General features: G+C 39.7%; 1 long non-coding RNA gene across 2 annotated transcripts in view; it reads left to right on the top strand.

Annotated features, from left to right (window-relative positions):
• LOC110126631 (uncharacterized) overlaps positions 1 to 14,318 on the top strand; it is a 275,536-nt gene that overhangs the window by 135,409 nt on the left and 125,809 nt on the right. The window contains exon 4 of one of the 2 annotated variants that reach the window (XR_011483199.1): positions 7,723 to 8,164. The exons of the other annotated variant lie outside the window; for it this stretch is intronic. This is a non-coding gene — a long non-coding RNA (uncharacterized lncRNA). Of the gene's footprint in view, positions 1 to 7,722; positions 8,165 to 14,318 lie in introns of those variants that run through there. 2 annotated transcript variants of the gene reach the window in all.

The following is a 14,318-nucleotide window of genomic DNA, read 5'->3' as shown; positions in this document are numbered from 1 at the left end:
ACAAGCTGAAATCAAGATTGCCAGGAGAAATATCAATAACCTCAGATATGCAGATGACACCACCCTCATAGCAGAAAGCAAAGAAGAACTAAAGAGCCTCTTGATGAAAATGAAAGAGGAGAGTGAAGAATTTGGCTTAAAGCGCAACATTTAGAAAACTAAGATCATGGCATCCAGTCCCATCACTTCATGGCAAATAGATGGGGAAACACTGGAAACAGCGGCAAACTTTATTTTTTTGAGTTTCAAAATCACTGCAGATGGTATCTGCAGCCATGAAATTAAAAGACACTTACTCCTTGGAAGAAAAGTTATGACCAACCTAGACAGCATATTAAAAAAGCACAGACATTACTTTGCCAACAAAGGTCTGTCTAGTCAAGGCTATGGTTTTTCCAGTGGTCATATATGGATGTGAGAGTTGGACCATGAAGAAAGCTGAGTGCAGAAGAATTGATGCTTTTGAACTGTGGTGTTGGAGAAGACTCTTGAGAGTCCCTTGGACTGCAAGGAGATCCAACCAGTCCATCCTAAAGGAGATCAGTCCTGGGTGTTCATTGGAAGGACTGATGCTGAAGCTGAAACTCCAATACTTTGGCTACCTCATGCAAAGAGTTGACTCATTGGAAAAGACCCTGGTGGTGGGAGGGATTGGGGGCAGGAGGAGAAGGGGATGACAGAGGATGAGATGGCTGGATGGCATCACCGACTCGATGGACATGAGTTTGAGTAAACTCCGGGAGTTGGTGATGGACAGGGAGGCCTGGTGTGCTGCGATTCATGTGGTCGCAAAGAGTTGGACATGACTGAGCGACTGAACTGAACTGAACAGAATGTATTGATAAAATGTTCCAAATACACGCCTCCTCAATCAATCCTATTCTTTGCTGTATTAATAATGTAAATGGCAAAACTCTTATCTATAGCTTTCTTTTATCAGGCACTGATCTAACTGTTTTACACTGTTATTTACTTTATTCGTTGCTTGACTCATTTAATCCTCTAAACAAACTGACGGTGTTACAAAAGAGGAAACTGAGGCACAGAGAAATCAAGGAACTGGCCTAAGATCACAGAGCTACTAATCGTAAAGCCAGGATTTGAACCCAAGTCTTCTCTGACCACAGGGCCTATGAAACGCTGCCTTCTTGAAAGAAAAATGATACGGGCTGACATTCAGATGGTGTTATTTCAGAGGGCACCCCAAGACTGTAAGCTCCATGATGGAAGGGATTTTGTGTATTTTACTCACCACTGTTCACCCAAAGTCTCGTACAGATCAGGGCAATAAGCATGCTTTATATGCTTAAATGAAAAAAAAAAGGGGGGGGCCTTAATGTTAAGGATTTATTGCTCTTTTGACAAGGTACTTATACTGTCCACTGAAAGCTTTTTGTAAAAAATGGGCCCATACATAATCAGCATCTGAAGCTTTATTGCCAATGTCACTAATGTTTATTGTAGGGGGGAGTAGAAATGATTGCCTTTTAATTTGGACTGCTTGCTTGCAGTTGCAGACTTCTCAGTGGGTTATGGTTAAGGAAAAGACTTTTGGTGGACTTTTTTGTTTGTTTGCTTGTTGTAGGAGGACAGCTATTATCTTAGTCTGGTCAGGCTTTCATAACAGAATACCAAAGACTAGGTGGCTTGTAACAGCAGAAAATTGTTTCTCACAGTTCTAGAGGCAGAAAGCCCAAGACCAAGTCATGGGCAGATTCGGTATCTGGGGAGAGTCCACTTCCTGATTTGTAGATTACTGTCTTTACACTATCCTCGCGTGGCGGGAAGAACAAGATTGCTCTCTGGAATCAGTTTTATTTTTTGATTGTATTTATTGTTTATTGGAGTATAGCTGATTTACAATGCTTTGTTAGTTCAGATACGTAGCAAAGTGATTCAGTTATACATACATGTATATCTATTTTTTTTTCCAGATTCTTTTCCCATTTAGGTTATTACAAAATACTGAGTAGTTTCCTGTGCTATACAGTATTTTCTGTTCGCTGGGATTCATTTTGTATGGACACTAATTCCACTCATGAAGATTCTGTCCTTATGCCCTAAGTACCTCCTAAAAGCCATCCTAATGTCATCACACTGGGGGTAAGCGTTTCAGCGTATGAATTTAGAGGAAGGATACAAATATTCAGTACATAACAGTGGCTCTGCTGATAGGACTTTTGTTTGTTTGCTTTGTTTTGTTTAATTAAAGAATGCAATTCACTGGAAGAAAAGTGTGATGTGAATGGGAAAATGAAAAATTACTTAAAAGAAATTAGCAGCTATCAGAAATTGCTTAATTAAAAATCACAGAAACCCATTTGATCTATGTTAAACAAAATAGAACTATTTATAGAAAATTATGGAAGCCTAACATAGGTGAGTTCAACAGTTCCAGTCGGAACCAGGACTGAAAAGTCAGAGCCTAGGATCTCCCCGCTTCCCTGTTTCCCTCCCTCCCTCTCTTCTACCTTTCCTCCCTCCCTCCCTTCCTTCCTTCCAGTACCCTCATCTGCCAAACACTGTGGATACAGTGGAGAGCTAGTCATATGAGAGCGCTCTTGTCAAAGAGTGTATATTCTCATAGAAGAAGATTGACAATAAGTAACCCAAAGTCAGACAAAAAGTAAGATTCTTGTAAATAGGATGACCATAGATTTTTTTGGCCACATTCGAGAGCAAACAAAGTCCTATTAATAGTCGTGCTTGACAATAAGTGTGAACTTGTCCAGGGCGCACACACCGGAAATGCCATGGGCAAAGGGCTACGGAGAGGATTAGAAGAGAGCAGTGTGGTAACCCCTGGAGGCTACTTAAGAGAGGTGATAAGAGGTGCTCTCATGTAAGCTATAACCTGAATGACAAGGAGGAGCTGAGCGTTGGAAGATGGCAGGGACGAACCTTCCAGGCACAGAGATCAACTAGGGCTCTCGGGGAGGCGAGGGTGTGGAGCAGCCAGTGTGGCTGGTGTGCAGTAGTGTGCAGTGGGAGAGACTGGTCAGGAATGGGATCAGGGATGCAGACAGGGGCCATGTGAGGCTGGGCCTTCTAATCCTTAATAAGGGTGTTGACTTTATTCAAAGCATGATGGGAAGCCAATGGAAAGTTCTCAGCACTGAAATGACATGATGTGCTTCACCTTTTAAAAAGAACACCCCATAATGTTATGCAGTTAGGGTGTTTAAAAAATTGTTTGCAATTTTTTATAATTTTTCCTTTGGTAAGATATTCCAATATACAATGGAATATTACTCAACCATGAAAGGAACAAATCTGAGTCAGCTGTAATGACGTGGATGAACCCAGAGCAGAGTGAAGTAAGTCAGAAAGAGAAAAACAAATATTGTATATTAACACATACATATGATTTTCTTTGAAAGTTCTTATTTTTAAGAGATGCAAACTGATGCAAAGTCATATTGCTTATAGAACGAATGATGAGGGATCTGGAATTTATCTCAAAATTAGAAATGAAACAGAATTGGCCATGATTGAATGCTTGTTGAAGGTGGGCTCATGACTTGATTCACTTGTTTCTTTTGTTGGGCTTCCCTTGTGGCGGCAACTGGTAAAGAATCCACCTACAATGAGGGAGATCTGGGTTTGACCCCTGGGTTGGAAAGATCCCCTGGAGAAGGGAAAGGCTACCCACTCCAGTATTCTGGCCTGGAGAATTCCATGGACTATATAATCCATGGGGTTGCAAAGAGTCGGACAGGACTGAGCAACTTTCACCTTCTTTTGTTACTATTATCACTGTTGTTAATATAGTTACTAGTGTTTCAACTTTTGTATATGTTTGCAATTTTTTAATGGTGAAATGTAAAAAATGAAAAAGCTCACTCTGGCTGCGACAATGTGAAAACTGTATTGTTGAGAAGTAAAGAGCAGGAGGGCAAGTTAGGTCCAGAAGAGTCCACCTGAGATATGGTAATGGATGGGGTTAGGTTGGTTGTAGGCAGACAGAGAGAAGTGGGGGGATTTGGGATAGATTTTGTAGCTAGAGCCAACAGGATCCACTGGTAGATGAATTGGGGAGAGGGAGGACAGTCAGTGAAACCAATGATAACTCTACAGTTTTTAGCTTAGTGACTGGTTGGATTAAGATGTTACTGACCAAGATAGAGAAGACAAAGGAGGAACATGTTGGGGTAGGGAGGGAGGAAATGTTCTCTTTGACCATGTTAATGTGCTTTTTAGACACTGATGTGGAAATGTCAACAGGTAAGGATGGAGCTGGGAGGAGAGGACAGGGATGCTGGATCAGACACCTCTTATGAGATACTTCAGGTGCTCTCTGACTCGCCTGACGCAGGAGCCTTTGCATTTTCGTTCTGCCTCTCTTGCTGGTTCTGTGTGGGCTCCTGCTGACTTTCTGTGGGTGCATTCTGACAAAGTCCCGCTTCCCAGGTGCCTATCAGCTTCCGTCCCGGGCTTCCCTGTTGATGTGGACCAGCTCAGTGCCCATGTAGAAGCAACTGGGGAATGAAGAGGAGTCAGCACTCCCTGGAGTAAACCTTTGGTCACTGGGGAGCAGGAGGGAGCAAATAAATTCTTCCTTCTTCCTCTCTTTGGACAGCCAGTTCTAAGATGTTCATCGTTTATATGGCCCCTTGGAAGATGGTTCTGGGAGATGAAGCAATCAATCATGTTTGATCCCAAGAGGAAGGCAGCTCTGTAATGCACACAGTATTTGTTTTTCTCTCTTTCCTGACCCTCAACATTTGAAGAACAAAGAAGGCAATTTCAGTAAAGCTGATGGAGAAGTAAGCAGCAAAATAGAAGGAAAGTCAAGAGAAAATCGTGTCACGAAAACCTTGTGAGGGAGGTAATACTTGTCTTTGCTGAATGCTGCAGACAGCCAAGCAAGAAAGGATTAGAAGAGGGATCCTTAGATTTGGCAAACATGGACATCATTAGAAACCTTGATGAGTTCAGTCTTCATGGTATAATGGGGCAGGAAGTGGACTTCCTGTAGGGAGAATATAAGATTAAACCTTTAAAAAGTAGAGGCAGTAAGAGAGAAAACTCTTTGCTTTGAAGAGGAGCAGAAAATGAAGTGGTGGCTGGAAGAGGATGTGTGGGAAAGGGATGATCTTTCTTTTTTAAAAAGATGGGCAATAATTGTTGTATATTCATGGGAATAATCCAGGAGGAGAGGAGACATAATCATGCGAGCGAGAAGTCTGTGGAAAGAATTATAGGGGGTATAATTGAAGACTCAAATGAGAGGGCAGGTGGGCATGGGTGGGCTGGCATTTGAAGAAGGTGAATATGTATTTTGGAAATGAGGAGAGGTGTGTAGAGGAGTCACTGGACAGTATTGAGGGCAAATTGAGATTTGTGGCTGCAACAGGTCCACTTGGAGTGATGTCTGTCTCTCTCAGTGAACCTGCTTTGTTCTGTTTCTCCTCCCCTTGAAGACTGGCTTTTCATTTCTTCCCAGTTTAGGGCAGGGCAGGGGAGTTCTGGAATCCCAGACTCTAGGAGAGGTGCCCTAACAAGGATCTACTCCTCTACCCCTGGTTCCATCAGCCGTGGTGGGGAGCTGGGGTCATGAGTGAGGCACAGATTATCAAAGAGCAGGGCATAGACAAGGCAGGCACTCCCGGGGGTGTTTACCCCAACCTTCCTCACCATCTGGATGTCATGCTCTTTAGAAGAGCCTAGAGAACAGGTTGGATGCATTTAGCTAAGTTGATTTTTTGGTTTATTTGTTTCTTGGGGATATCCTTGCTATAGACAGAGTGATCATAGTCAGTCTGTGTTCTGATTTTTAGTCTGGAACAATTGCTGCAGGGAAACATATTTTGTTAAACTCAATCATTCCAAAGATTTGTATAGGATGGGTAACAAAGAGAGATAGATCATGTGCGTGTTGTTCCTGTGAGTGGTGTCTTGGTTCTTTCTAGACACATGAATCTACAAATCTTCTTTGTGAGAGAGAAGTCTTATGCAGTGATTTGCTCACAGGAGCTGCTGAGTTAATGGACCTTTAAGGAATGTTTTGGAGTCTCTTTTTGGTTGTCCTTCTGGCAGCATGGAGGCAGAGGAGTTCAGAGCTTAATGAATCAATGTTTTGCTCTTTGTTACTGGCAAGTCTCTGGGTCATTGCATTGTCCAGGGTTGCCATGATATTCCTTCATCCAGGGTGAAAGTTTTGGAGCTCAGGCCTGCAGTTAGACCCAGTTCAGATCCCTACTCTGCCATTTCTTAGCTGAGTGACCACAGGACATTATTAATATATATCTTCTTTATGTGGTTCTTGGGAAGAGTAATTGAGATGTGGTGTGTAGAGCATTCAGCAAGGTACCTGGCACAAAGCAGACACATAATATTAGTCATAATTTCTAGAAGAACTTATTGGCATAAAATGCTGCTATTGGATGCCCACTGTAGTGTATGTTCTAGAGGAAAAAAAGAGAAAGCTATTTGGTGAATGAGATGGGATTGGGGAGTAGAAGATTATGATGAAACATGGAATTACAGAACTTCAGTTAATGATGCAGATTTTGATGCAAATTCTAAGCGTGCTGTTTGGGCCTGTGGGGGTAGTTACATCTCTGAGTCTCAGTTTCCCATCTCTAACATGAGACTAATGATGTTTACTTCATGAGGCTGATGTAAGAAATAGTTAGACAAAACACTAAGCACCAGGCCTGACATGTAGCAGCTAATTCATTAAAGGCTTTGATGGTTAATAACAGTAGATGGAACTTGTTGCTCACATAATAGAGGCAGTGTAGCCGAGTGGGGAAGAGTGGCCTTCTGCATTTCTGAAATTGCACCAAATTAGTAATTATCCACTTTGCAAGGGCAGAGACCGACCCTGCCCAAATCTCAGTTCTGATGATTCAACAAATGTTGTTAGATTTGACATGACAAGGGTCGCTTTCAAACACAGATAAGTTATTAAGAATCTTGAACCTGAATCTTGGCTACCCCACCTTTCATTTTGCTGTGGATATTTTGTTTTCTGTTAAAAGTAGTAAATATTGAATCTCATTTTTTAAAATGACTTTTATTTTTTATTTTATTGAATTCAATCACTGGGGCCTTGGTAAAATCCTTGTTCTGGAGTTTGTTCAAAGTTCATGGGAACAGCATTATAATGTACTGTTCTTGCCAAAATCGCTTAAGCAGAATTGAATCACAAGGAAGCAATCAGGTTAACTCAGAACATGGCACATTCTAGAAAACTGCCCCAGAGTCTCCAAAACACTTGAAAAACAAAGCAAAATAAAAAGAGCAGCACTAAAGATAGGTAAAATTAGATTTTAAAAGACTAAGCATACATGATAACTAAATGCAATGCAAGTATCTTGAATAAACATGGATGGTCCTCTCCCTGACCAAAAATCCAGCTATAATACACGTTATGGGACAACTGGGAATGTTGATTATGGGTTGTATATTAGATAATATTGAGTCAATGGTAATTGTCTCTGGATGACTATGGTATTGTGACTATGTAGGAGAATATCCTTGTTTTTGTGAGTGATATAAGTGTGAATATTTAAAAATGATGTATCATGATCTCTGCAATTTGCTTTCAAAAGGTTAAGTAAGAAAATACATAAACATTGTGTAAGTATATACATAAGCATAGAGAAGGAAAAATATTCTTTGGACTGTTTGGAACATGGAGAATGCTGACATCCAGTTAACCTATTTGAAACATTTATAGGTGTTCATTAAACTATTCTTTCAACTTTTCTGTAGGTTTGAACATTTTCAAAATAAAACATTGAGGAAAAAGTTCATGAAAGAAAGCCAGCTGGCTAGTCTGCCTGTCTTCTCTCTGTGGACATTCAGTGAAGACCCTTCAGTGGAGGCTCACACACTCAGGGCTCCCACCACAGATCAAAGGTAGGGAGGTGTTCTAACACTTGGTCAAGCCTCACCTGGGAAATCCACAGTTCTTTACCATCCTGCACTTGAAAATCTGGACTAGGAGAGGAGTGGAGAGAGGGCTTGCTCAGGAAAAGGAAACAATGAAACAAACATGCATTTGAGAGAGCAACCATTTTTTTTTTTAAATGACAGACCCTAAGTAAGTAAAAGTCCCTTTAGTTTTCACAAAGCATTTGACCCCTTTAAGCATGTGTATAAACTTGGTAGGACTCATGTCTGCCTAAGTAATGAAGAATCAGAATTCCAAGGTGAAAAGAATCCTGAAATCTTTGAGGAAAAATGAATATAATCATGTAATGTTAATTATATATTTCAGGGAGAAGGAATTTCTTTTCAAGAATGGCTATATTAAGGACAGATGGGTCCTGGGTCATTCTCCTTGAAGCCTAATTACCTTGCTCTGAAGTAGTTTGAGATCTTAATGACTTGACTCCTTCATATCCACTGGTGTCAAATTTAAAACCGACCACACAAAATGTTGGGGGCAAAAAGTAGTTCAGTAAACAAACTTATTAATAGAAATGAAATCCCACAGGGAACACGGACACACTCAAGTCGGTAAGATATTAAATTCCTGTGATAAGTTAACATGGATTAAGCAAAACTTTTTATAGTGCAAGTTCTTAGTATCAAATTTTGAAGCACAGCAACATCTAATAATATAATTATTTATATTAACCATTTCTTAATAGTTTGCAAATAATGATAAAGGAATAAGTTGAAGGAAAATATTGATTTATTCAATAAATAGCTACTGGACACCCATTCTGTTCCCAATTTGGGAATAAAACCAGGAACATATCTTCCTGGAATTCACTCTGTATGGATGAGGTAGACTTAAATTATTATTACAAGATTAATTACAATAGGAGGAACACTATTTAAGAGTAGTTTGTAGGTGTAACAACTGGAGTAGCTTAGATCTTGTGTTATTTAAATTAGTTGGAAGCTCAGCTAGGTGCCTTGTGATGACCTTGATGGGTGAGATGCAGGTGAAGTGGGAGGGAGGCCCAAGAGGGAGGGATATATGTGTACCTATAGCTGATTCACTTCATTGTACAGCAGAAAGTAACACACATTATAAAGAATTATCCTTAAATAAAAAATAATTGTAGAAGAAAATAATCAAATGTAGGACTATTTTTAATATATTTAAAGTATTTTTTTTAAACTTTCTTCATTGTGCAAGGGTTTTGAGAAGGTTTTAATGGTCACTTCTTAAATGCTGAAGGTTGAAACCTTTATTCTCTTGCTTAGTTCTCCTCTCCCAGTACTTCCAGACAGGGTGATTTACAGAATCAGTTTCTGTACATGTGATGGTGGGCAGACACATGGGCATTTACTCACAGTCCTCCACGTGATCATCGTGCTCTTGTTGTTGTTGAGTCTCTTAGTCGTGTCCAACTCTTTGCTACTCCATGAACTGCAGCACGCCAGGCTTCCCTGTTCTTCACCATCTCCTGGAGCTTGCTCAAACTCATGTCCATTGAGTCGATGATGCCATCCAACCATCTCATCCTCTGTCATCTCCTTCCCCTCCTGCCTTCAATCTTTCCCAGCAACAGGGTCTTTTCCAACGATTTGGCTCTTCACATCAGGTGGCCAAAGTATTGGAGCTGCAGTATGGTGGTATGGTTTAGTGGTTAAAGGTACCAATAATAGTGTTAGATTCTTGAGTTCCAGACCAGGCTTTGCTGCTGGGTAGCTGCACGGTCTTGGCAAGTTAGTTAGCTCTTCTGAATCTAGTTTCCTCAGCTGAAAATGGGGATAGTAGTAGTACTACATCCTCTTTGATCCATATCTGTATTTCTATATTTATATTTACATCTATTTTATATTCTAAATGAGATGATGCAGGTAAAGCACTTGACAGAAAGCAATTACTTAATAGACTTGAACCATTTTGTGGTTACTTTAATTATTATGACTATTCAGTTGTCTGATCATTCATAATCTGTCCTATTCTTGGCACACTTGTGGCTTTTTATTCTTATTTCTGAAGTTGAGTGCAGGCAGATGCCTGATTTCACACTAAATGCATTTGTCTTCTAATCTTGTATGCATAGTAATCAGAGTAAGTGGGCTTTTATTCCAACAGAGGTATAAAAACATAAAACTTTAGCTGCAGTATGAACACCCAAATTGAGTCTAGGAAAGGAGGTTTAAAGGTATCAGAGATTAATATGTGAAAGTTGTTAAAAGGGCAAACACACAGTTTAGAACAGTCTTTTCCCCGAATGAACATCTAGGTTGTATGCATGTTGATTAGTGTGCTCATGAGACCACTTAGTGCCAGTTCCTTCTGAGTTCACTGAGGACTTTTCTAGTGACTCTGGGAAGTCCACATCTTTTTGCTTTTATTTTTTATGCTGGGCAGTGTGGCAAATATGGCTAGTTGTCCCAATATTTTTTTTTCTACTTTCTTTTTGTTAGAGACTGCTGATTTTTAGTTGGACCTATGGCTAGCCAGAAATATAGACCACCTTTCCTAGGCTCCCTTGCAGTTTGTTGTGGTCATGTGGCTAAGTTCTAGAAGGACTGTGAATAAAAGAGATGTGTTCTGGAGAGGAAAGATGTGCTCTTTTGCCCTTTCTCCGTCTACTAGCCAGGATGCGGATTTTGTGGTGAGCTAACTGGACCATGCAGTTGAGGGTAACACCCCAAGAAAAGTGGAAGGAACTTGTGCTTGTGACACTATGGAGCAGTCATGTTATATGGAGAGAAGTAAATTTCTGTTTTTCTATGGGTACTTTATCTCCAGTACTGTAGTCATGTCTGTATCATAAATAATACACGCAGGAATGAGTAGATAATTCATACTCAGTTGAGAACTCTCATACTCATAATGAGAACTCTTTCTCCAATCCCTCCCTATCTTCTTCTTTCTGGCTTGAATACTGGGGAAAATGCTAGTGTGTGAGTATGTGTGTTTTGTTTTACTCAACGTGTAAGAACTCATTTATCTGACACTTACAGCATTTATATTGAGAGTGCCAAGCATTTTACCAGGCAGATACATGTATATATATATATATATATATACATATATATATATATAAAGTATAATTTCTATGTTTAATGAACATACAGTCTAGAATTGGGAGAATCTATATGGTATGAGAAGACATATGTAGCCGAAAGAAGATAATGGGCATTAGAAAGTTGCACGAAGCCTGGGCCACCATTTTTACTTTGAACCCAATGAGTTACCCATAGAAGTAGAAAGAATGACAAGGGATGGGAATCAGCTGCATTTAGTTTTCCCCACTGTTTACAGAACAGCCAGCACAGCCTATGTGCAGGGCTGAGAGTCGCGTGTCAGGTTGCCCTTCTGTGGTCTTTGGCTCTTTCTTGGCACCTGTCCCCCTCCCCACTCTTGTAAGTCCCCTGCTCCAGAAGCCTCTGTTATCTCACAAACCTGGCCTTCCTTCATCCCTTCATGCAAGGCAGGCAGCCAGCATCACTGTCCCAGTTTCACAGACAGAGCAACTGAGTCATTTTTCTATTGTTACTAGACCAAAGTTAACCAGTGAGTCATTCTAAAGTCTTAGAACCGGATCCTAATTCTTGTTCCTGGCATCATTCACAGAGCTGAATTACACCGAAGGTTCAAGAGGATGTTGGCCTTTGAATAGCTCAGAAAGGAACACATTTCATGTGACTGAGTCAAAAACAAGGATTAACTCTCTCTTGAAAGCTGCAAGGCTGAAGGATAAAAAGAGGGAGAAATTTATCTGTGTAACATCACCATCATACCAAAAGGATTCTTAAACCCTTTCTAAATGTTCCACAAATTCCCTGGTTCATGGCTTCCTTAGTACTAGGCTTTTAAATAGAAAATATCTTACTTGCAGTTGAGGCAATCAATTTTCTTCATCTTACCACAGTCACTTATGTGAATTTAGATCTGAGAGGATGCTAAATTTATTTCCTTCTTTTCACAAGAGAATCTTTAAAGTATATGGCAGAAAAGAAATGAGCTCGCTCATGAAATAAAATTAGTAACACAAACCATTCTAAGCACACACTGTTCATATTTAGTAGAGAGATGCTTTTTATGTAGCGTTTTCTGCATAGCTTAGAGTCTCCAAAATTTTTTCCTTTCCTTGGGTTTTTCTTTGCATCACATGTCACCTATTTATTCATCTTGTCATGTCCCTCCCCACCCATGCCAGCAAAGTTGATGAGAGGCACAAGGTGTGACTGTAGTAGTAACTCTGGCTTGAAAGTATTAATAGCTACAGGATCAGTTTGAAGGCAAGTTATAGCTTTTGTACATTGAACTTGGTGATCTTATCCTTTATTCATAGTTATGGGAGAAGGGAAAATTTTGGAAAGCAGAAATAGTATTTCTTACTGGGAATACAGGAACCCTGAAAGCTGTCTTTTCAAAAATTATCATCTTCAACAACCTTTCAGACTCTACCCCATATGTCTTGAGTCAGGATCCTTGAAGGTGGGTCTTGAGAATCTGCATTTGCACAAGTTTCCCAGGTAGTTCTTATACCCACTGAAACCTCCAGGGTCCCTGCTTTGAGGGTGTCCATGGCTGGTCTTCAAGGGCTCTGTGAAGCCCCTCAACGTGGTGTGTATGCATATGTGAGTTTTTCTGAGGGAGATTCTCAAAGGGATCTGTGACCTTGGAAAAGCTTAAGGACCTAACTGGACAATGATTGTAAAAAAAACCTCAAAAAACCAAAACCCAATCTCACTTATTAGTGAACAGGAAAATGCAAGTTAAAACAGATTATCACTTTGCACCTACAAATTTTTGACAAATCTGACATTGTAGTTGACAAAGATAAAGAAAAGTAGGCGTTCTTATACATTGCTTATGGTTACAGACATTTTGGGGAGCAATTTGACAATAGCTAGTAAAACTCAAAATATATTCTCTTTAAAACCCAGAAAATCCACTTTAAGTAGAAACAAACTCTTGAAAATAGTGATGATGACTTGTTCAAGGATATTCTATAGGATATTGTTTACAATTGACAAAATTGGAAATAAACTAAATATCCACCAATAGGCGAATAGATAAGTAAAATGTAGTATAATTAGTGATAGATAACTAACTATAAAATAATTGCAAGAAATGGTCTAAGTCTATATATTAATAATAATGAAAATAATAATAGTAGTTACATGATTGTTACCAGCTTTAGCTTTACAAAAATCTTTGCATATATTGTATTAACAAAAGAGGCTGAATCTCAAAGCATAATATTGAGTGAAAAAAGTACACTGGAAAATGATAAAACATTATGATACTACTTGTATTTCAATACAAAATAGTATTTATATGGCTTATCATTACATATGTAAATAGTGAAAATGTTAAAGCATGGATTTCACAAATATACACAAAATTCTCTAAAATGGTGGTCTAGGGTAGCTAAGGAAGATTTATAAGACTAGAGAAATTTAAGTCTACTTCAGCTTTATCAGATATATGTTATTTTAAAAAGACCCAAAATTAATGAACACTTACATGATATAAGACCAATTAACAAGATGTGATGGTTAATTTTATGTGTCAGCTGGGCTAAGGGATGCCCAGAGAGATGTTTAAGCATTATTTCTGAGTGTGTCTCTGAGGGTGTTTCCGGAAGAGATTAGCTCTTGAATCAGGAGACTGAGTAAAGATCACCCTTACCAATGTTGGGTGGATATTGTTCAATTTCTTGAAGGCATGAGTAAAACAAAAAGGCAGAGGAAGGCCCAGTTTGTTCTCTGCCTGAGCTCAGACCTACATCTTCTTCTGCTCTCAGACACTGGCACTCTGATTCTTGGGTTTTCATACTCAGATTCAAATTTATACCATTGATTTCTTGATTTTCAGATCTTCTCAGGATTCACAGTATTCAAGGAATAAAGGGCTTGGTGTTGTCAGGCATGTACCTTAATATTAAGATTGAGGAAACTGGGGAAAATAAAAATAGATAATTTTTATTTAGCAAAAGCAAGTCCCCTCCCCGCCAACTCCTGGGTCCCTTCCATATTGAAAAAGGAGAGAAGAAAAAAGGGTTAGAAAAAAATATATATTTATGGCTACTCAGGGAATTCTCATTTCAACCAGATTTCAAATTTAGAGCTCTTTACCTCCCACTTTTCTGTCCCCTTTGTCTACAAGATTAAGTGGACCTACAACAACCTCCAGGTTTGGTCCCAGCATCCTCCTGCTTCTCCCTTCCTGCCACCCTTGTGGATTCCTCCTCCTTCATTTTTGATCTGCCAAGCTTCGCCCATGCCCTGACCCTGCCTTCCTGGGAAAGCCCCACCATCCTTCAAGAACCTGCTCAAAGGTCACACCCTCAGTTACGGCTCCCCTGAAGGAGTGGCACAGTCTCTCTTTACACACTCAAGTTATTCTTCCCACATATGCTTACCAAGTGCGTTAATGT

Source organism: Odocoileus virginianus, chromosome 24, assembly GCF_023699985.2.
Source record: "Odocoileus virginianus isolate 20LAN1187 ecotype Illinois chromosome 24, Ovbor_1.2, whole genome shotgun sequence".
Lineage (NCBI taxonomy): Eukaryota > Metazoa > Chordata > Mammalia > Artiodactyla > Cervidae > Odocoileus > Odocoileus virginianus.
The sequence above is the reverse complement of the archived record's forward strand: the minus strand, read 5'-3'. Positions and strand labels throughout refer to the sequence as shown.